Below are 11,700 nucleotides of genomic sequence, written 5' to 3' on the forward strand. Positions count from 1 at the left end.
GCTGTTACTTCTCAGGAAAAAGTGGAGGCTGTGCTCCAAATTAATGCTTCTGGCAAAATAAAGATTTTTAGCTATCATCAAGATTGGAATCATACTTACTAGAAGATTCAGGGTCTGTGTCTACTTGATGAACCAATCATTCAGGCAGCCATCACACTCCATCTTCTTTTTGTGAAAAAACACACACACACACAGAACATCTTCCCCATATTAAAACAGGGTCTGGACAATTCCACATATAAGTTAATGGGTCTGGCCATTTAACCATGCATCTGAACTGGAAGTAACTGGGTGCCAGTGGTGATCTGCTGCAGACTGACCTTTAACATCAGTTTGAAAAAAAAAGTTTAAAACAAATAATACAAAAGCAAGATGTACTTTTGGCGATCTTGGGGAGGGGGGTATAATTTCACCTGTTTTGTTTTTAAAAGCCATTTTTTTTCAGAGTGTGATCAGCATGTTCAACAATTTCTTGTCCCATTGGGTTATAAGGAATTCCAGGGTTTTTTTTTATTTTTAATATTTTTATTACATATTTTCCTCAATTACATTTCCAATGCTATCCCAAAAGTCCCCCATAGTGCCCCCCACTTCCCTACCCACCCATTCCCATTCTTTTGGCCCTGGCATTCCCCTATATTGGGGCATATAAAGTTTGCAAGTCCAATGGGCCTCTCTTTCCATTGATGGCCGACTAGGCCATCTTTCGATACATATGCAGCTAGAGACAAGAGCTCCAGGGTTCTGGTTAGTACATCATGTTGTTCCAACAATAGGGTTGCAGATCACTTTAGCTCCTTGGGTACTTTCTCTAGCTTCTCCATTGGGAGCCCTGTGATACATCCAATAGCTGACTGTGAACATCCACTCCTGTGTTTGCTAGGCCCCGGCATCGTCTCACAAGAGACAGATATATTTGGGTCCTTTCAGCAAAATCTTGCTAGTGTATGCAATGGTGTCAGCGTTTAGAAGCTGATTATGGGATGGATCCCTGGATATGGCAGTCTCTAAATGGTCCATCCTTTCATCACAGCTACGAACTTTGTCTCTGTAACTCCTTCCCTGGGTGTTTTGTTCCCAATTCTAAGAAGGTGCACAGTGTCCACACTTTGGTCTTCATTCTTCTTGAGTTTCATGCGTTTAGCAAATTGTATCTTATATCTTGGGTATCCTAAGTTTTGGGCTAATATCCACTTATCAGTGAATACATATTGTGTGAGTTCTTTTGTGATTGTGTTACTTCACTCAAGATGATGCCCTCCAGGTCCATCCATTTGGCTAGGAATTTCATAAATTCATTCTTTTTAATAGCTGAGTAGTACTCCATTGTGTAAATGTACCATAATTTCTGTATCCATTCCTCTGTTGAGGGACATCTGGGTTCTTTCCAGCTTCTGGCTATTATAAATAGGGCTGCTATGAACATAGTGGAGCATGTGTCCTTTTTACCGGTTGGGACATCTTCTGGATATATGCCCAGGAGAGGTATTGCTGGATCCTCCGGTAGTACTATGTCATATTTTCTGAGGAACCGCCAGACTGATTTCCAGAGTGGTTGTACAAGCTTGCAATCCCACCAACAATGGAGGAGTGTTCCTCTTTCTCCACATCCTTGCCAGCATCTGCTGTCACCTGAATTTTTGATCTTAACCATTCTGACTGGTGTGAGGTGGAATCTCAGGGTTGTTTTGATTTGCATTTCCCTGATGATTAAGGATGTTGAACATTTTTTCAGGTGTTTCTCAGCCATTCGGTATTCCTCAGGTGAGAATTCTTTGTTCAGTTCTGAGTCCCATTTTTTAATGGGGTTATTTGACTTTCTGGAGTCCACCTTCTTGAGTTCTTTATATATATTGGATATTAGTCCCTTATCTGATTTAGGATAGGTGAAGATCCTTTCCCAATCTGTTGGTGGTTTTTTTGTCTTATTGATGGTGTCTTTAGCCTTGCAGAAGCTTTGTAGTTTCATGAGGTCCCACTTGTCAATTCTCGATCTTACAGCACAAGCCATTACTGTTCTATTCAGGAATTTTTCCCCTGTGCCCATATCTTCAAGGCTTTTCCCCACTTTCTCCTCTATAAGTTTCAGTGTCTCTGGTTTTATGTGAAGTTCCTTGATCCACTTAGACTTGACCTTAGTACAAGGAGATAGGAATGGATCGATTTGCATTCTTCTACATGTTAACAACCAGTTGTGCCAGCACCATTTGTTGAAAATGCTGTCTTTCTTCCACTGGATGTTTTTAGCTCCCTTGTCGAAGATCAAGTGACCGTAGGTGTGTGGGTTCATTTCTGGGTCTTCAATTCTATTCCATTGGTCTATTTGTCTGTCACTATACCAGTACCATGCAGTTTTAATCACAATTGCTCTGTAGTAGAGCTTTAGGTCCGGCATGGTGATTCCATCAGAGGTTCTTTTATCCTTGAGAAGAGTTTTTGCTATCCTAGGTTTTTTGTTATTCCAGATGAATTTGCAGATTGCACTTTCTAATTCGTTGAAGAATTGATTTGGAATTTTGATGGGGATTGCATTGAATCTGTAGATTGCTTTTGGCAAGATAGCCATTTTTACAATGTTGATCCTGCCAATCCATGAGCATGGGAGATCTTTCCATCTTCTGAGATCTTCTATAATTTCTTTCTTCAGAGACTTGAAGTTTTTATTATACAGATCTTTCACTTCCTTAGTTAGAGTCACGCCAAGATATTTTATATTATTTGTGACTATTGAGAAGGGTGTTGTTTCCCTAATTTCTTTCTCAGCCTGTTTATTCTTTGTGTAGAGAAAGGCCATTGATTTGTTTGAGTTAATTTTATATCCAGCTACTTCACCGAAGCTGTTTATCAGGCTTAGGAGTTCTCTGGTGGAATTTTTAGGGTCACTTATATATACTATCATATCATCTGCAAAAAGTGATATTTTGACTTCATCTTTTCCAATTTGTATCCCTTTGATCTCCTTTTGTTGTCGAATTGCTCTGGCTAGGACTTCAAGTACAATGTTGAATAGGTATGGAGAAAGTGACAGCCTTGTCTAGTCCCTGATTTTAGAGGGATTTCTTCAAGCTTCTCACCATTTACTTTGATGTTGGCTACTGGTTTGCTGTAGATTGCTTTTATCATATTTAGGTATGGGTCTTGAATTCCTGATCTTTCCAAGACTTTTATCATGAATGGGTGTTGGATCTTGTCAAATGCTTTTTCCACATCTAAGGAGATGACCATGTGGTTTTTGTCTTTGAGTTTGTTTATATACTGGATTACGTTGATGGATTTCCATATATTGAACCATCCTTGCATCCCTGGGATGAAACGTACTTGGTCAGGATGGATGATTGTTTTGATGTGTTCTTGGATTTGGTTAGCAAGAACTTTATTGAGGATTTTTGCATCAATATTCATAAGGGATATTGGTCTGAAGTTTTCTATCTTTGTTGGGTCTTTTTGTGGTTTAGGTATCAGAGTAATTGTGGCTTCATAGAATGAGTTGGGTAGAGTACCTTCTGTTTCTATTTTGTGGAATAGTTTGTGAAGAACTGGGATTAGATCTTCTTTGAAGGTCTGATAGTACTCTGCACTAAACCCATCTGGTCCTGGGCTTTTTTTAGTTGGGAGACTATTAATGACTGCTTCTATTTCTTTGGGGGATATAAGGCTGTTTAGATCATTAACCTGATCTTGATTCAACTTTGGTACCTGGTATCTGTCTAGGAACTTCTCCATTTCATCCAGGTTCTCCAGTTTTGTTGAGTATAGCCTTTGGTAGAAGGATCTGATGGTGTTTTGGATGTCTTCAGGATCTGTTGTTATGTCTCCTTTTTCCTTTCTGATTTTGTTAATTAGGATGCTTTCCCTGTGCCCTCTAGTGAGTCTGGCTAAGGGTTTATCTATCTTGTTGATTTTCTCAAAGAACCAGCTCCTTGATTGGTTGATTCTTTGAATAGTTTTTCTTGTTTCCACTTACTTGATTTCACCCCTGAGTTTGATTATTTCCTGCTGTCTACTCCTCTTGGGTGAATTTGCTTCCTTTTGTTCTAGTGCTTTTAGGTGTGTTGTCAAGCTGCTAATGTGTGCTCTCTCTAGTTTCCTTTTGGAGGCACTCAGAGCTAGGAATTCCAGTTTTATGTTCAATACCAAATTCCTTACAAAATGAAATAAAATCGTTGCCTGTATAGGATGGCCCATTATTTGTCTTAATGACTTTAAGGCAATCCCATAACATTAAAGGCTTATAAACAATGATCAATTAATTACATTTCTAGAGGTTTCTCCCATATGTAGAGAAGCAAAAAGAAATCCTGAACAAGTGTCAATACAAATATGTATACAAATATGTATACACATACATACAATACAAATATATATATATTTTTCCAAATTCTGCATAATGAGTTATATCCATTTGCCAAATATGATTGGGCATAAGGCCTTGTGGATTAACCTCTCCATGTGGAACTGGAGATAATGTAATACATTTATGGCATTGTTTTACAATAATTTTTGCCTGCTCCTTAGTAATCTTACATTGGAGACTTAAGGTACAGCTAGAGAGATGAAATTTATCATTTTTATGTCTAGCCAATGCAACAGGATCTGAAACTAAGACCGCTCCTATTAGAGCTGTGTCAATGCAATCATTGCCTGCAGCTAAAGGTCCGGGAAGACCAGAAAGAGCTCGTATATGACCAATATATAATGGAATTTTTTCAAGCAAGAATGATGTTTTGCAATTGTGAAAACAGAGATCCTGCTGGCATATTTAAATTGAATGTACCACAAGTTTTCAGCAAATGAATTGAATGTGCAACATATAAACTATCAGTAAAAATATTAAAAGCATCATTCACAGACTGAAAAACATTCAGTACCACTGTCAGCTCTGCTAACTGAGCTGAGATCCCAGGAGTCTCTATGACTACCTGTTGGTTGAATAAGATAACCAGCTCGCCCTTTAGAGGAGCCATCAGTAAAAATCAAAAGAGCATTCTAAAAAGGCTGTAAAGATGTTATATTAGGAAATATCACTTAATGTACATTTAAAAATTTTATCAACCTATCTTGAGGATAATAATTATCTATAGTTCCAAAAATCCTATTTGAGCAAGCAACCAATCTGCACTGTGCTGCTTCAGCCAAGTATCTTGATCTACACTATAAGCCTGAACAATGATATCTGGCTCTTTGCCAAAATGTTAGCACCTGCTTCCTTCCAAGTATAATAATCTGGGCTACTGCTTCATAATATGTCAGGATATTATGTTTAGGAGATATCCTCGAATGTTTCCACATTAGAAGAGCCCTTTGTCACAACAACCCTGTAGGCATATGCGACATATCAAAAATTAACAGATATAAATGCAAAGAGTAATCTATATAAGTAACAAATTGTTCTTCAATAGCTCTTTTTACTTGTTGTAAGGCCACCTATCCTTCTGAGGTTAAAGATCTAGGGGAGGTAGGATCAGGACTGCCTTTAAGAATATCAAATAAAGGTTTCAATTCCCCTGTAGTAAGCTTTAAATAGGGACAAAGCCAATTGATATTACCTAACAGTTTTTGAAAATCATTTAAAGTTTTTAAGCTGTCCCTGCGAATAACTATCTTCTTGGGAAAAACAGCTTAATCTGTAAATCTAAAACCCAAATAATTATAAGAATCCTGAGTCTGTACCTTCTCAGGAGCTATTTGCAGTCCTTTATCAGCTAAGGCCTGTTTTAAATCTCTATAATATAAAAGCAAGTTCTGAGGATCTTTTCCCGCTAATAAGACATCATCTGTGTAGTGAACTATGTATATCATTGGCCATTGTTGCCTTACAGACTGAATGGCTTGTGCCACAAACTTTTGACATAATGTAGGACTATTATCCATGCCCTGCAGAAGAACTGTCCATTGATATCTTTTCATAGGTTCCTTAAAATTAATAGAAGGAACACTGAAAGCAATTCTTTCACAATTTGCTACATCCACTCCAGTAGTGACAAGCATGACAGGCCTGGAAACCTGGAAGTAGTCCTGAGGCAAAGAGTTTCACAGAAACTTCTCCTCCTGGAACCTTGGCATTCCCCATAGTACATATACTCAAATTCTGTCCTTGCATTAGTCAAGTGTATGGATCTCTGGGCTTTCTTGTATTATAGGTACTTCCAAGTAATGATTTTATAAGTACTTAGTCAGGTTGAACTTTACTCCCTGGCTTTTTACACTCTGGTCTTCATCAATGTCCTAGATAGTCCTTGAGCTGACTCTGGGCTTAGATTTTTATAAGAATGTCATTTATCCAGACGAAATGTCTCAGTGTTGACAGTTAGTAATCAGGCATCTCAGTTTGCTGGATAGAAATCTCAGGAAAAGCTCAGCAATGTATACTTTGAATGTTCATTACAGTCAGGTAGAACAGACTATATTGCATATTAGAAGAAAGGTGGTGAATTCTTCTGACAAATGGAGATTCCCTACAGATACTTAATAACAGCCAAGTTACTATCATATGCAAGAACTTACCAAGGCCTAGGAAAAAGGTGGTCTGTGGTATTGCATTATTCATGAGAAGGTCTGCTAGAGCAGAACCCCCTGGTGCTAGCTTTCACAAGGCTCAAAGGAGTAGCATAAATTGTGACTAGGGTGTGAAATTATTACCTGGTTTCTGTCATTAGCTGACTCTAGGCAGGGCTATTTTATCTTTACTGTAAACATTGCCTGGTTCCTGCCAGTCCTTTGAAGGCATTCCTCTGTTTTGTGTCAGATAACTCCAATATACCTTGCCTGCTGTTACACTCTATTCCTTTGTTTTCTATATTATATAAAACTGATGCTAACTTTGACAAAATTACATCCAGATACACCAGTCCCTTGTGTTCATGTCTGTTTTTCACCCTTTTCGTCCCAACGTCATGCCCACCTGTCCGGTACTCCTGATTTTTTCCACAGAGTGAGGAGGGCCAAATAAACCCAGCCCGTGGCAACAATCCTCAGGTGTAAAGGAATAGTAAAGAAACAATCTTTCAAATCTACCACAATTTTATAATGTCCTTTAGGACTGGCTACTGAAGATGGAAGCCCAGGTTATAATGCTCCCATAGCTAACATGGTTTCATTAACCTTTCTTAGATCTTGTAACAATCTCCATTTACATGATTTTTTTTCTTGATAACAAATATTGGAGACTGAGATTCTATCAAATGCCCTGCCTCAAATTGTTTCTGCACTAGCAAAGAGGCAGCTTCTATCTTTTCTTTAGGTAAAGACCACTGATCAACACAGACTGCAATATTATTAAGCCATTGAATTTCATCAGCATGGGATGCAGGCAAGATAGTGGCCATTATGGAAAATACCCCAAGCCTCTTGTATTAGAGTGAGGCTTAGGACCCTCAAAAGTCTTAATGCCTTGTCCTTACTTTCCTAGCCCCTGTCCAGGCAAAAGTCCTTGTCTTGAGCATCTGCTTAGTCACTGCCTCATTAGGACTACACATTTTAAGGCCCATCTGTGACAAGAGATCTCTTCTCCAGAGGGTAATAGGCAAATTTGACATAATGTAAGACTGAATTTGTCCTAAATTGCTCTCCTCATCTCTCCAGGTTAGAAGTTTAGAGCTTTGTTTCAGGTTATTGGCATAACCAATCCCCTGGAGGTGAGTAAGCATATCAGACAAAAGCCAGGTTGAAGGCCAATCTTGTCCTCTAATAATTGTTACATCAGCTCCAGTATCTTCAAAGCTTTTTCCTTCAATTATTAATTAAAGGTTAGGTCTTTGACTAGTAATAGATTTAACCCAGTACACATCAGAGGAAACAAAGCCACTCTGTCGTCTCTCATTCTTAACAAATCTGGACAGTAGTGGTTGCAAGGGAACTAAGATAAGTTGAGCAATTCTTTGATTATCCCGTACAGTTATATAAGGGGAAGCAGACATAATTTTAATTTCTCCCTCCTAATCATTATCTATAACTCCTGGATAAATCTGCAGACCTTTTACAATAGAACTGCTTTATCCTAAAAGAGATCCCAAAGTTTCTTCAGGTAAAGGTCCAAAAACTCCTGTAGGCAGAGTTTGAACTTCCATTTCTGGGGTTAATACTGCATGGATGGTGTAACTGAGGTCCAATCCTGCACTTTCTGGAGTTAGTTGCCCTGATAAGTTAAAAAAAAAAAAAACGATTTCCTTGGCTGGGTAGCAGTTTCATAGTCCCATAAGCTGCTTGTTGTGGGTGTCTTGGGGCCTGAAGTTGTCCCTTCTCTTTTCCTGACATGGCATGGCCCTGAATACCTGTCTTAGATTTACAGTCTCTGGCCCAGTGGTTACCCTTCCTGCATTGAGGACACACTCTTGGAGAATAGCCTGATTGCTCGCTCTCGGCACCTCTATTCCTTGGATAAGCATTTTTAAAATGACCCAAACTTCGACATTTAAAGCATGCTTTATTGCCTCGTTTCTGTGCTAGCATTGCTTGCACAGTGCTTCCTTGCAAAGCAGCGGCCAAGGCCAAACCCTGATTATATGAAGGCCCAATCTCTGCACAAAGACAAATATACCCCACTGAGTCTGTCTGTCCTTTGTGAGGCCAAATAGCAGAGTGACATACTGTGTTAGCATTCTCATAAGCCAATTGCATAAGGAAAGGATTTCCCATTTGAGAATCTCCAAGAATTCTACTGGCTGCTTTTAGTAGCCTATCCACAAAGTCCTGGAAAAGCTCATCAGGGCCCTGCTGAATACTCGCTAAACTTTCATTGAGATCCTCTTTAGTTGGTAACTGATTCCAAGCATGGCGGGCAACCATTGCAACCTGCTCATACACTCCAATAGGAAACCCAATCTAGTTAGCATTGCTTTCATATTGATCTCCTAAAAATATGTTAGTATCTGGGTTACTTGTCTGAGCATTCAAATCGGCAGTTCTCTTACAGGCTACTCACCATTCAGAACTCCAAAGTAAGAAATCTCCTCCTGACAAAGTAGCCTTACATAGAGTCTTCCAATATTTGGGTGTTAAATTTGACTCCATCACAGTATCCAATAATGCTTTTGTAAAGGAGCTATAGGGCCATACTGTGCCACAGCTGTTTTTAACTCCTTTATTACCTTGAACTCCAAAGTTTGATATTGCCTGACTCTATTCTGCTGGTCAATTACCTCAGCTACAGTGAAAGCTAGCACGACAAATGTATCCTGCCCTTTCCCGCTAGCCTGACTCACAGCTCTTTCTGGCAGTGATTGGTATATCTCAGAATAGCTGTTCTTCCCTGTATTTGACATCTTTTTTTAGGTCCTGTAGCTCATTAGTCAATGTCTGCAACTTAATTTCAAACTCTAATTTATCTAGTTGCATGTCCATTTGAGTAGAATCTCTTACAATAGAGGCCATAGTTGCAGCAGAAGTTTTGCAAGGAGACCAATCCTCATCGTAATATTTGGTGGCTCCCTTTTCTGAATGAACTTCTTCATCTAATATTAGCTCACCATTAGTATCTCTATACCTTTCTAATTTAGGGTTGAGAGGGCCCTTTTCTGAGAAAGTCCTCTCTTGAAGCTTTCTTCCTGAGAGCGTTCAAGCTCTTCCTGGGCACTATCTGACATCTTTGAGGTCTCTTCATCAATAGCATCTTTTATGAGCACCCAGAGGCAGTGGGTGAGATTATCTACCTGGGTGTTTCCAATTCTCTCCCAGGTTCTCTTATCTATATTTCTTTCTCCTCGGAACCATGGGCAGAAAGAATATATATTATCTGAAAAATCTTCTAACAATTGTTCTTCAAACCGTATTCCTCTCGCCTGAAGCTCTTGAAGGCTGTGGACAAATGCCTGTTTAGAAATTTCTGATCCCATATTCCACTGTCAACTCCTAAGTGGCACCAGTAGCCTGTCAATGCTGTCCCAACTTATCTCATATCCTTTCACACCTACAGCAACAATTTTAAAAAGATGAAGTTTAAACCAGCACTAGCATGAATATAAAATTTTGCTTACTGTGCAAGATAAGATCTTTTTACTTGTCTCTCTTCTCATAGAGCTCCACAAAGACAGTGTTCTCTCAGCCAATCCTTCTGTATTCAGGTCCCTGTTCAGGCGCCAACTGTAGCCACCTACATGAACCATGTTCCTGAAGGGGAGGCTGGGGCTGAATGGAGAAAAGACAGTGAACGAAATACAAGGTCAAGACAAAGATACTGATCAAGGCCCAAAGTTTACTTAAGAGTCTGAGTTTATAAATGGGGAAGGCCACACCCTCACCACACTAGGTTCTTGATGCTTGCCAGAGTGTCAGCACTTGGTCACCAGGCTGTTCCTTATCCAGGAATGTCTCAGGAAGACAGGTCCAGCCTCTCAGCGGGTAGTAGCATCTTGGAGAAAAGCACAGAGGTGCCAGAACAATAGACCTATTTAGGTCTGAAGGCTCCATCCTAGGTGATCTCCTTCACAGTGGCAGAACAGGTCTGAGCCAGCCTGCTCAAGGCTGGGGGAGGCTACACAGCAATAATATTAAAAACTGAATGCTATTACTATAGGAACAAATCGGTGGATCAATTCAATTGAATGGAGTACCCTGAAATGACCCCACAAACCTATGGATATTGGATTTTTGACAAAGAAGGTAAAACTATACATGTAAATAGGAGGCATCTTCAACAAGTATTGCTGGTCTAACTTGATGTCTACATGTAGAAAAATGCAAATAGATCCATATTTTTAATGCATAATACAAGTCCAAATGGACCAAAGACCTCAACAGAAAACCAGATACACTTAATCTCATAGAAGAGAAAGTAGGAAATAGGTTCAACACATTGGTACAGGAAACAACTTCCTGAACAGAACACCAATACTTCAGTCTCTAAGATCAAGAACTGATAAATGGGACTTCATGAAAATGGAGAGATTCTGTAAGATAAAGGACATAGCCAATAGAACAAATTGGCATATCGTACGGATTGGGAAAAAGTCTTCATTTACATACATCTGATAGAGGGCTAATATCCAAATTTTACAAAGAACTCAAGAAGTTAGCCTCCAAAAACCCAAATAACCCAGGTGAAAAATGGGGTACAGAGAAATCAAAACAGAAGAACCTTAAATGGCCAAGAAGCATTTAAATAAATGTTCAATGTCCTTTGTCATCAGGGAAATGCAAATTAAAACAACTCTGAGATTCCATCATAAATCAGTCAGAATGGCTAACATCAGAAATTCAAGTGATAACACTTGTTGGCAAGTATGTGGTGCAGGGGAACTTTCCTCTATTGGTGGTGGAACTGCAAACTTGTGCAATAATTTTGTAAATCAATTTGGTGGTTTCTCAGAAAACTGTGAAAAGTACTACTTCAAGAACCAGCTATACCACCCCTGTGCATATACCCAAAAGATATTCTACCATTCCAAAAGGACACTTGCTCAAGGACACTTGCAAATGGAAATTTGTTCATAGCTTTATTCATAATAGCCAGAAATTGGAAACAACATAGATGTCCCTCAACTGTAGGATGGATAAAGAAAAATGTGACACATCTATACAATGGAGTACTATACAGCTGTTAAAAACAAAGACATCAAGAATTTTGCAGGAAAATAGATGGAATTGAGAATATCATCCTAAAAACATAACATAACAAAACAAAACAACAACAACAAATTGCCCGGCGGTGCTGGTGCACACCTTTAATCCCAGGACTTGGAAGGGAGAGGCAGGTAGGTTTATAAG

Source organism: Mus caroli, unplaced genomic scaffold (assembly GCF_978045245.1).
Source record: "Mus caroli unplaced genomic scaffold, Mus_caroli_1 scaffold_5, whole genome shotgun sequence".
Classification (NCBI taxonomy): domain Eukaryota; kingdom Metazoa; phylum Chordata; class Mammalia; order Rodentia; family Muridae; genus Mus; species Mus caroli.